Below are 13,286 nucleotides of genomic sequence, written 5' to 3'. Positions count from 1 at the left end.
GTGTACTGAGGGGTGTGTGTGTGTCCAAGGGATGTGTTTTGAAAGATTAGTACCTGTCTTGGAAATGAAAATCCCTTTCTTCCTTGAATAGTAATAATTTAAAAAGAGTACAAAAAAAAGAGAACAAGGAAGCATTTCTCTCACCCAAGTAGAGCAGATAAAATCTAGTTCCAAATCATACACCTTATAACAGGTGTCAGTGCCTAAAGTTGGATTTAAATAAAAAGAAAAAACTCTGATCCAGCTCAGTTGCCACCTGACCCTAGAGCTGCCTCAGTTCCATGAACATGTTTTTAGTACTCACATTCCTGAGCTGCTTGAAATGCACTGTAAACATCTAGAAAGTTCCAAATCAGAGCAGTCCACTGCCTAGGACTTACCCAGATGCAATCAGGAGCAGACGGTGGAATTTCTCCATCTGTCTCCCCTGAGCAGTCTATTTTGACTGACGTTTGTAGCACATATAGCGTGCAGTGAGAGTTCTGGGCTCTGTGCTGAGCATGCTGTCTGTGCACTCAGGAACTCAGTAGAGTTCTTGATCAGGGTAAGCAAGCTGTTTGTGGGAATATTTTCTAATTGGTCTCAAGCATCATCTGCAAATTTAGCTAAACCAAGGTCGTGGTGGTGAGGGCAGTAACAGCAGCTGCGAGCAGTAACCTCACCCCTGATGCAGCTGGATCCGGAAAGGGTGTCTGTGTATGGCCTAATATGTTATGCAAAGTAACAGAGCATGAGGGGATGGGTAGTATCTACTACATGGTTCCTAGTTGGAGACTTATGTAATGGCCCATTTAAATGTTGGTGGTCTTTTTCTCTTTTTCAGGTAGGTCTTGTTGGGATGGAAGATGGTATTCTGGTGTTCTGAGAGAATTCTGAGCTGTGGATCATATACAGACAAAGATATTTAACTTCAGTTTCAGTCCTTAGGAAAGCGTTCCTGAATTTCAGGTGCCTTCCTGTCCTCTCCATTTCCTTTTTGATTGTACTATGGAGTTTCCGGTTGAGTATGCTGAAGTGCTCCCTGTTTAGTGTGGTGGTTCTTCTGAGACCTTTGTTTGTCCCCATACACAGTCTCAGAAGGCATGCCTTCTTCCTAGCGCAGCAGCTAATCAGATTAATGCTGTTGCTAAAGAAATATTCATGGAACCACAGACTTGGGCCCAAGCAGAACAAACCATTTCTGCTAGACCCACAACACCTGGGTCTTATGCCCAAGAAAATAAGGGAAAGAGGAACAGTAAAGGCTTTTCTTCCCCTAATTTTCTTTAAATTCCAAGCGAGCTATCTGCAGCCTTCTGTAGAATTCAAAACAAACTCATTATTTTAGATAAAGTTTTCACATCCATGCAGGGTCTGACAAATGAGGCTATTAAGAGCAACTTTCAGGAAGTGATCACTGTTGCTGTTGGAGATATCACAGGTATGGTCTCCCCACTTTGGAGAAATTTACTTGTATGTCTTGAGTCTGCAGAATTTTCCTGGACATGAACCAACAACAGAATTTCTTGTGAGATTTCTCTTATATCCTGGCAAGCTTCTTTCCTGGAGTGTGTTTGCAGGCCCCACAGGAAGAAGCTGATGAGAACAGTAAGAAATCTCAGGAAAAAAAGACATGTAAACTCTGAGATTAATTCTGGGGGCAGATGTGGGTTGAGGTTAGTTTTTTAACCTGATTCAGTCATTCATACACTTATAATTCTATCTAGAAAAGGGCCAAATAGGAGTCAGTTATCTGAAACTGCAGAGAGTATTCTGTCTAGGTTCAGTGGACTTCAGATATGTTTTGGTCTTGCAGAATCATAGCTTAGCTGATAAGCTTTTTGCAAAATCTAAATGGTTTGCCTGTACTAGCTGTACTCCTCATCTTGGGCTTTGCAAAGACATTTGAAATTTTCCATGTGCTGCAAATCTGGTAAAAAATAGTTTCTGATGTTTCTGATTTGAGTGGGAGACAGGAACTGAATGGTACACTAAAACACAATACGTAATTTTCATCAGTGAAAAGTAGTGAGTCCTTCAGTTCTAGTGGATAGTTAATAAGAGACCTAAGGAAGTAAGATATATGGATTGCTAGAATGAATGACTAAATAAATATTCATAGCAGTCTAATGTGAAACACATGCATGATTCTTATTCTATGCTTCCAGACACGCAAAGCACAAATTTCCTTTTGTTCCGAATGAAAATGTTTCAAAGGAAACAAAACTATAGGAAGATAAAACATTCATGAAAGACAAGATAGGCAGGGAAATGAGATGGAGAAAGGTGGTCTTAAGGTAAGTTTAGTAGCTATTTGAAAAAAATTAGGGTTGAGAGAAGACAGAAAAACCCAAAATATCAATTATGTCATTTATACTTTAGCACCTGTGGTAGATACCCCAAGCACAGTAATATAGAGATGAGATTCAGATGAGCCAAAGGTAATTAGCATTCAGCTCATTGGTAAGGAGGTGAGCACTGACTGTGGGATCGGCCCAACAGAAGCCAATGTTACACCAGTGATTGGGTGGGGGGAAGCACCAGGGCTGAAACCACCTGCAATTCTTAAACAGAAAATGGTGTAACTCAATGCCTGCCATGTGGGCGCACGGAGCAATTACAGTCATGGTGCTCAGTCCCATTAACTGGAATTCACGTGGGGCTCAGCCATACGGGGAAAACATTGATAGACTTCAGAGGAATGCTGGGGTGCTGGGAATCCTGTAATCACGTACAGTGCGGGAGCTAAGGAAATCTAGCATGGACGCTAAATGATGGATGTGGTTTAGGAGTGCTTGGGAGCTGCAGAATGTCATGCTGAGAGGCAGTGATGTGATGATAAGCTCACCCTATGAAACTGGCTACCGCAGAACCAAAGGGGTAAGGGAATAAAGGCTTACCTGAAATGATTGGATCTTGGTACAGTTGATTCTTATAAGCTGAATGTAAAGTTAGGAGTGTAAAATACTCATAAAGAGGACCTTATGGAGTGATGTCGTCATGATTCAGAAGCATTTGCAGTAGTTTTGCAATGCCATTCAGAGGCAAGATTTGTGATGGATTGTACCACAGGAAGGGCTGTTTTTACAGTGAAACAAAAAAACCTACCTGAAGAAAGGTTCAGTTCTACGGTGTGTGTTAAGCTATATATCTTCTCAGTGATATGACAGGCAGTAATACGGCGTCTGCTTCACGGTTGTTGAACACCAGGCTTCCAGTTTGCATGGAGAATTACCTCCTGAGACTTCCTTTTAGGTCATCTGCACCAAGGTTCAGGTATGACACAGAAGAAAAATACTAGATCTTGATACTGATCTGGAGCCAGTTCAAGTCAAAATTGCACGTTTTTCCATTGTTATACTTCTGGGTTTGGATGAGACCCAAGCATAAGCTGAGGGCATGAAACAAAACCAGCATGATGATGTGGATTCTATTTTGTAGGTCGCTACAAGCTGAAGAAAATTCAGTTCAAAAATAGACCTCGTGTATACATACAAGTCTAAATTCCTACTCGAGGGACTTATTTAAGCAGAAGTGGTTTTTTTGAGAGGAAAAGGCACTAGGTCCAGATGAACCAATACTCAAGGCTTGGCTTTGGTAGCGGAAGATGTTTGTAACTTGACCCTCAATAACTGTGAAAATTGTCCTCTTTTTTGTTCAAGTGCATGAAAACCAACCCCTTAACTTTGGGATGTTTGAAACATGGAATAAGATCAAGTTGAGTATAGCTCCATCAACAGCTCGTGACTACAGCAAAGAGGTTTTGATTGATTTGTGCAGTCCAGTGTTAGATAGCCTATGAAAGTGCCAGTGTTTAAAGGGTGGTTGGTTGGTGGGATATAGTTACGGGGTTAATCTGGATTTGGTGGAAGAACCTGACCACCATCTCTTGTGTATGGAAGGAAGCACTACAAGGCAATAGGCAAATCGCTTTTAGCTGCCCCAGTTTCTTTTTTTTTTTTTTTTCCTGGTCTTATTTCTAATGTATATTAAAATTATATCAGATCTGAGGAATGGAAATGGTAGTCAGAGTATGATTTGAATGTTAATAGAATTTTAGTTTTCTCTGCACTTTTCTTGCATAAGCATTCTTTGCAAGGATTGCAAATGAGGGAAGTGTGACCCTGCTGTTTGTTGTATGTGTGTATTTTAGGACTTTTAACACATAACAAAACAAAAGAAGGTAGCTTTACTTTAGGTGTGAACATGAATTGTATTTACTAAATATTCCGAAGAGACAAGTTCAAACAGGAGGAAAAGGCGTAAGGACACCAGAGACATTCTGATCAAGAAAGATAGGCTTAAGAAGAGATCTATCCTTGTACTCAGAGAACAGTGAGAAAGCAGTCTTGATTTGTCTTACCATCACAATATGTCAAGGGCAGTGAGCATACTTTGCCTCTTGATTTTTACAGGCAATGCTGACATGAGCAGAATATTATTAGAACTGGAATATTATTAGCATATATATAAAAATATATTTCCAAATCCTATGTTTGATTTCTGTTTGGAAATCCAGTGTAGAATGCTACATGTTTATTAGCAGCACAAGCTTATTGAGAGCCACAACATAATGGACAGATCCTGCTTCTCAGGCTTTGTACACTAGAGGCAGAGACAATCCTTTACGGAGGAGGAAAGATGATACAAAGCTGTCAGCTGTACATAAAAATTACCCCCAAATTGCAGAGACCAGATGGCTGTTAATGGCAAGTGTTTTTAACATAGCTTTATTGTCCCATATTGGGACATTAACTTGTCTCTCTGGTTTTTTAAAAAAGTCACTTTGTAAAAATGACACCTTGGCATGACTTGTATTTTTCCTGTTTGGTTTCCATGTCATGTTTTGCTCAGATATGCTTGCCCAATTTTCTGCAGTTGATGTGCTCAGCAAGCCATTAGTGTATATTCTTTCTGTTTCATACATTCTCAGTGATTAGTAACAGAAAACAACTATTTTACTGCAATGAGTAATTGTTTTTCTTTATTGGACTGATTCTGACTGTGAAGTAAGAATAAATGGTGCCGTTTCCACATGTTAAACTGATATTTACAGGACTAAATATACAACACCAAACTTGCTTGGACTAGAAAATGTGATAACAGAAGAAATAGAGAGAAAAATGCATATGGAACACCCTTAGCTTTCTGTTTTGTTAACTTCAGGTTGAAAGCTAGCTTTTGGGTGATTAAACTTTTCATTTGGTTATTAAGTGATAGACATCTTGCTGAACCGAAGCATGCTGCTACAAGCACAGGAAGAGTGTTTATTTAAAGCAGACACAAAAGATTGCACAAAGAGACCCTTAAACAAAACACAAATGTCAGCAAAACTAAACAAAGTAATCATGCACAATTTCAGACAGACAGAGCCAGGCAGTAAACTGATGACAGATCCTGAATAATCCTTTAGAAAAGTCACCCTAGTGAGTTGGGAAATCTGTTTGTTTGTTGCAGTTTCTTATCTTTTTCCCAACAGGAAATCTAGGAAACCTCCGTATTACAGCCAGTGCGTTCACCAGGATGGGCATGAAACTGGTTATTTGACATGCAGGCAGCAGTGTCACCCCAGTAATGCAGTGCTTAGGTGTGTGTTCCCTGGAGACTTCAGACTAAAGAAGTGCAGCCCAGATGGGGTGCTGGAGTTAGTGCAGTGAGGAGCCTGGCTAGCTTTGCCTTCTTCACTTGATTTGTACTGCTGGTGTCTGAGCTGGCTTGTGCGCTTCAGTCCTATTCTACAGGCTGCCCATCAGGAAGGGCTGCCAGTCCCACCAAGAAGTGGGGTGATGGCTAAGATGCTCAGCTTGTGTTGGAGCTTTGTGCTACCATGGTTATGCTACAGAGGTTTTTGTTCTGAGCTGTCAAGAGCAGAGGAGCCTTGTAGGGACCTTGCAGAGTCACTGTGATACTGGAAACCGGAAGATCGTAGCCAGGGCTCTACCCTTCCCTTTCTGTATGGGAAAATCATCTAACCTTTCCGTGACTTGATTTTCCTCCCAAGTGAAGGGGTCATGGTATTCATTATGAAACCTGTGGATTAGAAACGCTATGCAAATATCCAGTTCTATTTTTTGTGTGGAGTTTTGGACCTGGGAAAAGACACATAGCTGGCAATTACTCTATAATCAATTCTCTGTTATGAATAAAATGGTAGTCAGCTTCTTGAAAATCATCCAGCTTCTCTCTTCCTGCCAGTCTTAGCTTCTATTCTCCCCAGAGCCCTAGGCACAGCCATTAACCACACCAGAGTTTCACTAGTTGCAACATGCAGCTCCTCTTGAGTCGAAGTAAAAGGTAAGCTCTAAGGAGGTGGCAGGGAGGAAGAGAGTAGGCACTGCAGAGGACAGAAAGATAACAACATGTATCTTCTTCCCCTTTGCCTTTTTTTTTTTTTTTTTTTTTGAGAATTAAGAAAATGGCAGAGAATGGATGGAAGGAGGAAAGGTGAAGGACTATGAGATTGAGAGAGATACTTTGGTAGTTGTTCCAAGAATTGGTGCAAAGCCCATTCATGGGGAACAGGAAAGAGACATTTTTGGTCAAACAGTCTCTAGGGGTGTTACCAGTAAAGAGCTGGGAATCAGAAAATCAATTGGAACATTAAGACCACTGAGAAATCTACTGGACTTGAGGTTACATCAGCCTCATTTCCAGAAAAGCAGCTCATCTTGAGCTCATTCTGCCTGGATGGAAAAAACAAGTCTTTCAGATAATTAACAAGATTTTGTTGTTGTGTTAACCTGAGGCCTATCTTTTCTGTTTTCATTGCCAAATTTCAGTTCCAGCAAGGAGCTGACGTGGAAGGACAGCAGCTATGTTGCATAGTATTGAGACTGAATTTCATAAAGCAAGATGAAGGCAATGATTATTGCGTTTCCTTGTTCTGCACAAGAAATAATTGTACAGCTGTCAAATTCTCACTCAGGAAAACAGATCCAGGACGCTGCAGCAGTGAATGTGTATCGGCCAGTATAACAGCTGTCAAATTCTCAGAAAACAAACCCATACCGTGCAGCAGTAGATCTCAGTAGGCCAGAATAACTCAATTTGTACGTGCACCTTTGTATTTTCTGCTGCTTTGAAAACATCTGCTCCTATTTCATTGATCAGTAGAAATGGCTGATTTGTGTTTCCCATGCATAGGCATGAAGTTGCTCCATGCAACTCGTATAACAACAGGAAAGTATCTGTAACGGCACCAATGACCTAAATAATGTAACTTTCAATGGACTGTTCTTGTACTCTTTTAATATTGGCATTTTTAATTAAATGTCTTCTTTTTACAAGTCAGTGACTGAATTGCAATTGTGAAGTAGGTACTGTTGAAACAAGTGCTGAAAACTGATCAAAATAAAAGGTTGGAAATAGTTGCACATACAAATGCTTTGGTTCCAGAGCTTTAAATCAAATTAAATGGGGGATCAAATTTTCCAGTCACTAAATTCAGTGGAAAGCTCTGAGAGACCTATGCTGCTGTATAGATTTTAGAATCATTAAGAAGCCTAATTCTTCTAACACAGTATAATCTTTTCCTTTCATTATGCGGTACCACAGCTAGCAGCTTTTTTTTTTTTTTTTTTACTGGCTTTACCTACAATGATTGGAGTTTTATTTATTTTTCCAGCAGAGTTGTAGCTGCATGTTTTGTCTTACTCTTTGGAAGACTTGGTCAGTTTAAGCATTTGAAAAGTACGATTTTGAATCAGTGGAGTTTTTACTTACACTATGACTACGATCCTTACATACTTTACAAATATTGTTTTGATACAGCTCAGAATATGGCCAGGTTTATCTTTATGGCTAAGATTTGAAGGATCCCCTTATTTGTATCCATAAAAGTATTCTTTTCATACCAAATGGGATTCTGTGGTTTTCTAATGAGTAATCAACTCCGCATTTCATTGAGCTGTTGCTTCTTAAGAAGATTTTGCAGTTGACTAAAACTTTATCAATCAGCATAAAATGAGAATAGCAACAAACTATAAATCCTTTTCCATATATTGTATATCAGCCTGATATAATGCTGCTTTTTTTTTTTTTGGTAGTCTAGCAGTAGCAAAGAGCCCTGGTTCTTGACCATAACCCCCACTGCCAGGTGGTGTACAAGCTTAAGTGAGGATGTGACAAGAGGCACCTTAAGGTATAGGTGAGGGAATGGAAGGACTTGGGAAAACTGTGTCAGGCTGTACAATCTGCAATGATTGCAACTTGTCAGCTGTTTGTTTAACCATGGTTAAAGTCATTAATCTTTTGATATTAAAGCTATAAGGACAGGAGCTAGTTAGTGCTTAAATATATAGGTAGTGTAATACCAATGTGTGTAATATATGGGTACTGTTTACCTTTCAAATATATTTAAATTAGAGCTTGAAATATAAAGTAGAAACAAAATTCATTATCAGGTCAGAAGAGAAATAAATATACAGATGGTAGCTTTCGGCAGATGCCAATTGCCAGTCATTTAGGATGAACTCTGAAAGCAGCTTTTGCTGCCTGTGGTAAAGCATACTGTGCATGTAATATAAAGGTTCTGGTTAGTATGTTGTCAGTTCTTTACAGTAAATAATATAGAGCCTGTTCTGGACTGTAACACAAGGAGCACCGCTCGTAGGTGTATGCCAAGCTAGAAGTTTCTGTCAGATGGCAGCAAGAATGTGGCTGTTCAGGTCTTGCTGGAGACTTCAGCTAAATTCAGGCCACAAAGTATCTGAAACTATTGGGATCCTGTTCTGCCACAGCCAATTAGATTCTCTGTTCTCTTTTGTGTCCCAATGGATTGAGAAAGATTTTTATCAAAATAAATCTTGGGAAACTGTACCCAGCTGCTAACACGAAATTCTAAAAGAATAGGAAGTTATGGTTATATATCAGTATCATTACTAAGTCATTTACTGAGTCCACATCTGAAATTCTGGGAGTCAAACGAATTTTCTGCAACTTGTTTCAGTGGATTTTAGCTCAGAGTCTGCAGTACTTTTCAAAGTCTGTCTGCTTTTATTAGCTCAGTCTTCATGCCCATGAAGTAATTGTCTGAAGGAGGTGACTGAGGCTATAAAATACTAACTAATCTCGCTTTTTGAACTATGAATATTTTAGCATAACAAATGACGCTATTCCAGTTTAATTCAGCAGGAAGTTGGAAACAGAAGTCAAATTTCAGGTAATGCGCATGAATAAGTTGCATATAAAAAAAAATCAGTAATTATGTACATGGGTTTGAGTTCATGGCAAAAGTTTGTTGTGTGCAATTTAGGTAAAGCAGGACAAATATTCCAAAATTCTAAAAATAGAATAATAAAAAAAATTCTAAAAATGTAATTATTCCATTCTAAAATGCTAATAATTCTAAAAACCTGGGCCAAAGTAATTATTGCTGCAGTAGGTACTGCGTGTCGGATCACTTGAGACAAAAGCGATACTAGTCAGTGCAGTTCCTATTTTCTCAAAAGAATAATTGCTAAACTCCTTTGAGTTGTAACACCTGAGTATGCTTGATCCAGCTTAATCATGTCTTTAGACAAATTAAAAGCTTTACAGCTAGTTTATGTAGCTTGGGCTTGCTAGGTAAGCTTCGTGATAATACCCTGTGATGTTACTTAAAGTATTAGATGTTTTTTCTATGGAAAAATCAGGGCTTAGAAAATAGTGCTTAGACCTTTTATAAGGCTTTTATTGGAGCAAAAAGGTAATGTCCTTCCCCACTCATACTTAAACGTTGTGGAGGGGAGTTTTCCTACCTTATGTTGCCTGAATGCCTGTGTCATTTATAGAAAAAATGCAAAGTACAGTCAATGACAGTGCAATGGTGACAACAGGTAACCATCCCTTTCATGTTTAATTGGTGGAATTAATTTTATAAAAACAATCTCTCTTGAGTCCTGTTCTAAGTGTACCTTAAAAGAACCCAAAACCTTACATGAGAGAATTTTCTGTGTGAAACTTAAAAGAGAGTATTTTCTATGCAAAATACTGTTAAATTTTATAGGCAGTATTACTTTCTTGCAGCTGCTCGGTACTGAAGGACAAAGTCACTCTGGAAACATACTGCTGAGGTCACACCTCTGAAACAGAAAATGCTAGGGTTGCTGCTGATATGAACTTGTTGCTTACATGATTGCACAAGCTGCTTGTCAGGAACTAAGCAGGATGAGGCCTCTACCTCGGAGAACTTCTAGTCATGACAAAGAAAAGGAAAATGTTAGAGTGCAGTGGGGCAGCAGAAAACACACAAATGTGATCGTGGAGAATGAAATTCAGGTCCAGTCTAGCACCTCATTTACAGGGCAGGTGTGCATTCTGAATGTTTTGAAATAAGTCTGATTTTTTTGCACAAGTTTTAATTATTGAAATAATTTTATACAAGAAGTTTGGATGTTTGGGTAGCAGCTCTACTGATTTTTAACCTAAGGGACCTACAGACTGGAGCTAGCTTGGAACTTTCTGACAAAACAGTTTTCCATCAGAAAAGGCAGACTCATTGATACAAAAATATTTTGCAAAAGCATCAGTTTTAGTGACTTTCTGCAAAGACTTGGGATGGGTTCTGACAGGCTTCATGCCTGATTTCATGGCTCCTGGCAAGCTGTGAGGTCTGTGGCTCTAGGATAGCCTTGACATGCTGGATGCCTCTGGAGATCCCTGAAGACCTGGCATATGCCAAGGGTGCTTTGAGGGCTTCTGGGCAGCATGCCACACAACTGGAAGCGTAGGAGCCGTGATTCCCAAGCTCTGTGGTTTCTTGCTCTCTTATGGCTCCCGGGGCTTCGAGCTCCTCCTAGTTGGCTCACTGGGACTCACAGGGCAAGGGGAGCCCAGCAGCACTTGGAGCCGTTGCTGAGCCAGGAGTCTTGGAACTGGGGAGCCAGCGCATTCAGGCTCAACTGTGTTCTGAAATTATGTAAATGAAGCACTGATTATTTCTAAGAGATTGCTTACAAATTTTTCTTCTGTGGGAAATGCTAGTATCTGTATTGCATAGGGGAGCACAATGCCTGTCTCCCCTTGTGACTCCCAGACCTTAGGCTGCATCAAGGCGGTGCTGCAGGTACTCAGGGCAATAGCCTGCTGCTCAGGGCAGCTGCAGGCAATGCCTTGGACTAGATTCAGCATATTACATATGGCAGGGAAGAAACTGGCTCCACTGACATTGAAATGGCAGTTATATTCATAATAGTATGGTTCCACAGGGAAGTCTGTATGTGGGACTACAGTGCATATATTACCTGTGTGTGTACAAACAAGCAAAACTTAAAGACATACTTTTATCTGTATAAATGTCACTTTCAGCACAATACAGGATCCACAGATCCTTCAGGCAGACGTCAACATCAGATGAGTTGTGATGGTTTCTTTGTTATGTATTGCATGTGTTCCTAACATTGTCATGAGGAATGGTTATGATGTGGATTCTGAAGTGGTCTTTCTAAAACCTCAGTATTTTAAGGAACCTAAATAGTTGTGCTGTCTTAGATGCTGTGGAGTGTTATAAAACTAGAGGCTTGAGTGCACTGAAGGACCAGGGTTAATTTCAGCAGTTGAAGGACACTGAAACCCCTGGAAGGCAAAACTGGTCATTTGATCTATGTTGTGAATCTGCGTAACATGTGTGAGTGTGTGCCTTTGTATGGGTGTACATTTTAGAATGGCATTTGGGTTTACAATGCAAAATTGTAGACACATGTAAGTGGCCACAGGGGCAGATTTTAAAAAATAAAAATGCCAGCAAAGTTATCCTGTGCTTGCTGACTTCTGGATCATGGATCGTCAGTGACAGTTAAATTCCTGGCTGCCATTTGGTGCCTTAGGCGTTCTCCCTATAGATTTCTAGCAGTTTACATTTTGATGTTTGCTGAGAGTGCTCAAGGGTTTGCCTATTTCTCCTGATGTGAAATCATTGGAGTCAGAGATGCAGCGGTAAAATAGGAAAAGAGTTAAATGAATGTTGATTGCTTCTGAGAATTAATTCCACACTGCCTTTCTGAAGGTTCAGTGCATATTAGCTGCAGTGCAGTGGCATGACAGACTGGTAAATATCACTTACTGAGCCCATCATTCATTGCAGAAGAGGACCTGGACCATGCAAATTGGATGATGCTGTGTTTGAAAACCAGACAGCCCATAATTTTAATCTGTTAAAAAGGATTATGAATGACATCGATGAAATACGGTGTCAATTCTTTGCAAGTTGCCTCTTCTCTGCAACAGCAGCTGGAAGCACAGCCCACCAGCAGGCACTGAACACCTACACTGAAGCTCTCACTAACTTTGATCTCCTTTCAGGACTGAGCCTAAAACAATGTCCCATTGGAAACCAAATAGGCAGAACTACTTTGCCATGCAGAGTTAAACCTTCCCATGCATGTGTTTATTAACGTGAACAAGCTAATACAGCTGTATTAACATCATAATGTTCAGGAGCCTTTAAGCCGCCAACAAACTTATTTGAAGACAGTCCAGTGCTCCCTGGACATGCTTGACTCACTGTTCCTTTTTGTAGCAAAGTCACTGTTACAATGTTGGAAGAAGATATTCAGTGGTTTCTACTTTAATTGATAGATATTTTTAAAGAATTAAAATATGATTTCCTATAAACCGCTAGGGAGAAAATTCAGTTCAAAGCCACCTCTTTCTCCCCACCAAAGTGCATTGTCCACTGTTCAGGATTATGGAAGGATCACTCACTTTTCCTAATAAACAGGCTTGATAAGATGCATTGAAGACTGTCTGCAATCTGTGTAGCATTAGATTTACTTACTTTTGGGAAGGGCTGAATCTAAGCTGTGCATGCATGTGACTAGATTAATCAAAATCTCTTTGGTAGAATTTGAGGAAACACCTGAAGTATAAGTATTGAGTGCATCTAGCAATAATGCCCTTTTCTCAGTTTCTTGTTATCTGTATCTTTAAAAATATCAGATATTTATGTTTGAAGTCAGATTAAAAAGAAGGGGGGGGAAGCAAAAAGTGCCTGAATAAGAAGCAGAGTCCCAGTTCCCTGGATTTCCCTTAATTAATCTTATATTCCCTAAATTGTACTCTGGGCTTGTAGGCACACCATCTGAAAGTGGAGCATTTCTAACGCCAGCAGTACCCAAGTCGGTGTCATAGAAATTGATGTGAGCTCTGTATCACTGTGATACTCTCCTGTCCCTTGCAGGGATTTGGGGATAGACAGTTATTAAGTGTGACTAGGAATTGAAATTTAAGGAGTGATCAGTTCAATGGCTACTTCTTGCTAGAGGCATGGTATGTAGTTGGTTGACCTAGGCAAAGAAAAAGCAAAAACCACCCTGACGGCATGCGATATA

Source organism: Balearica regulorum, chromosome 12 (genome assembly GCF_011004875.1).
Source record: "Balearica regulorum gibbericeps isolate bBalReg1 chromosome 12, bBalReg1.pri, whole genome shotgun sequence".
NCBI lineage: Eukaryota > Metazoa > Chordata > Aves > Gruiformes > Gruidae > Balearica > Balearica regulorum.
This window is presented reverse-complemented; position numbering follows the sequence as displayed.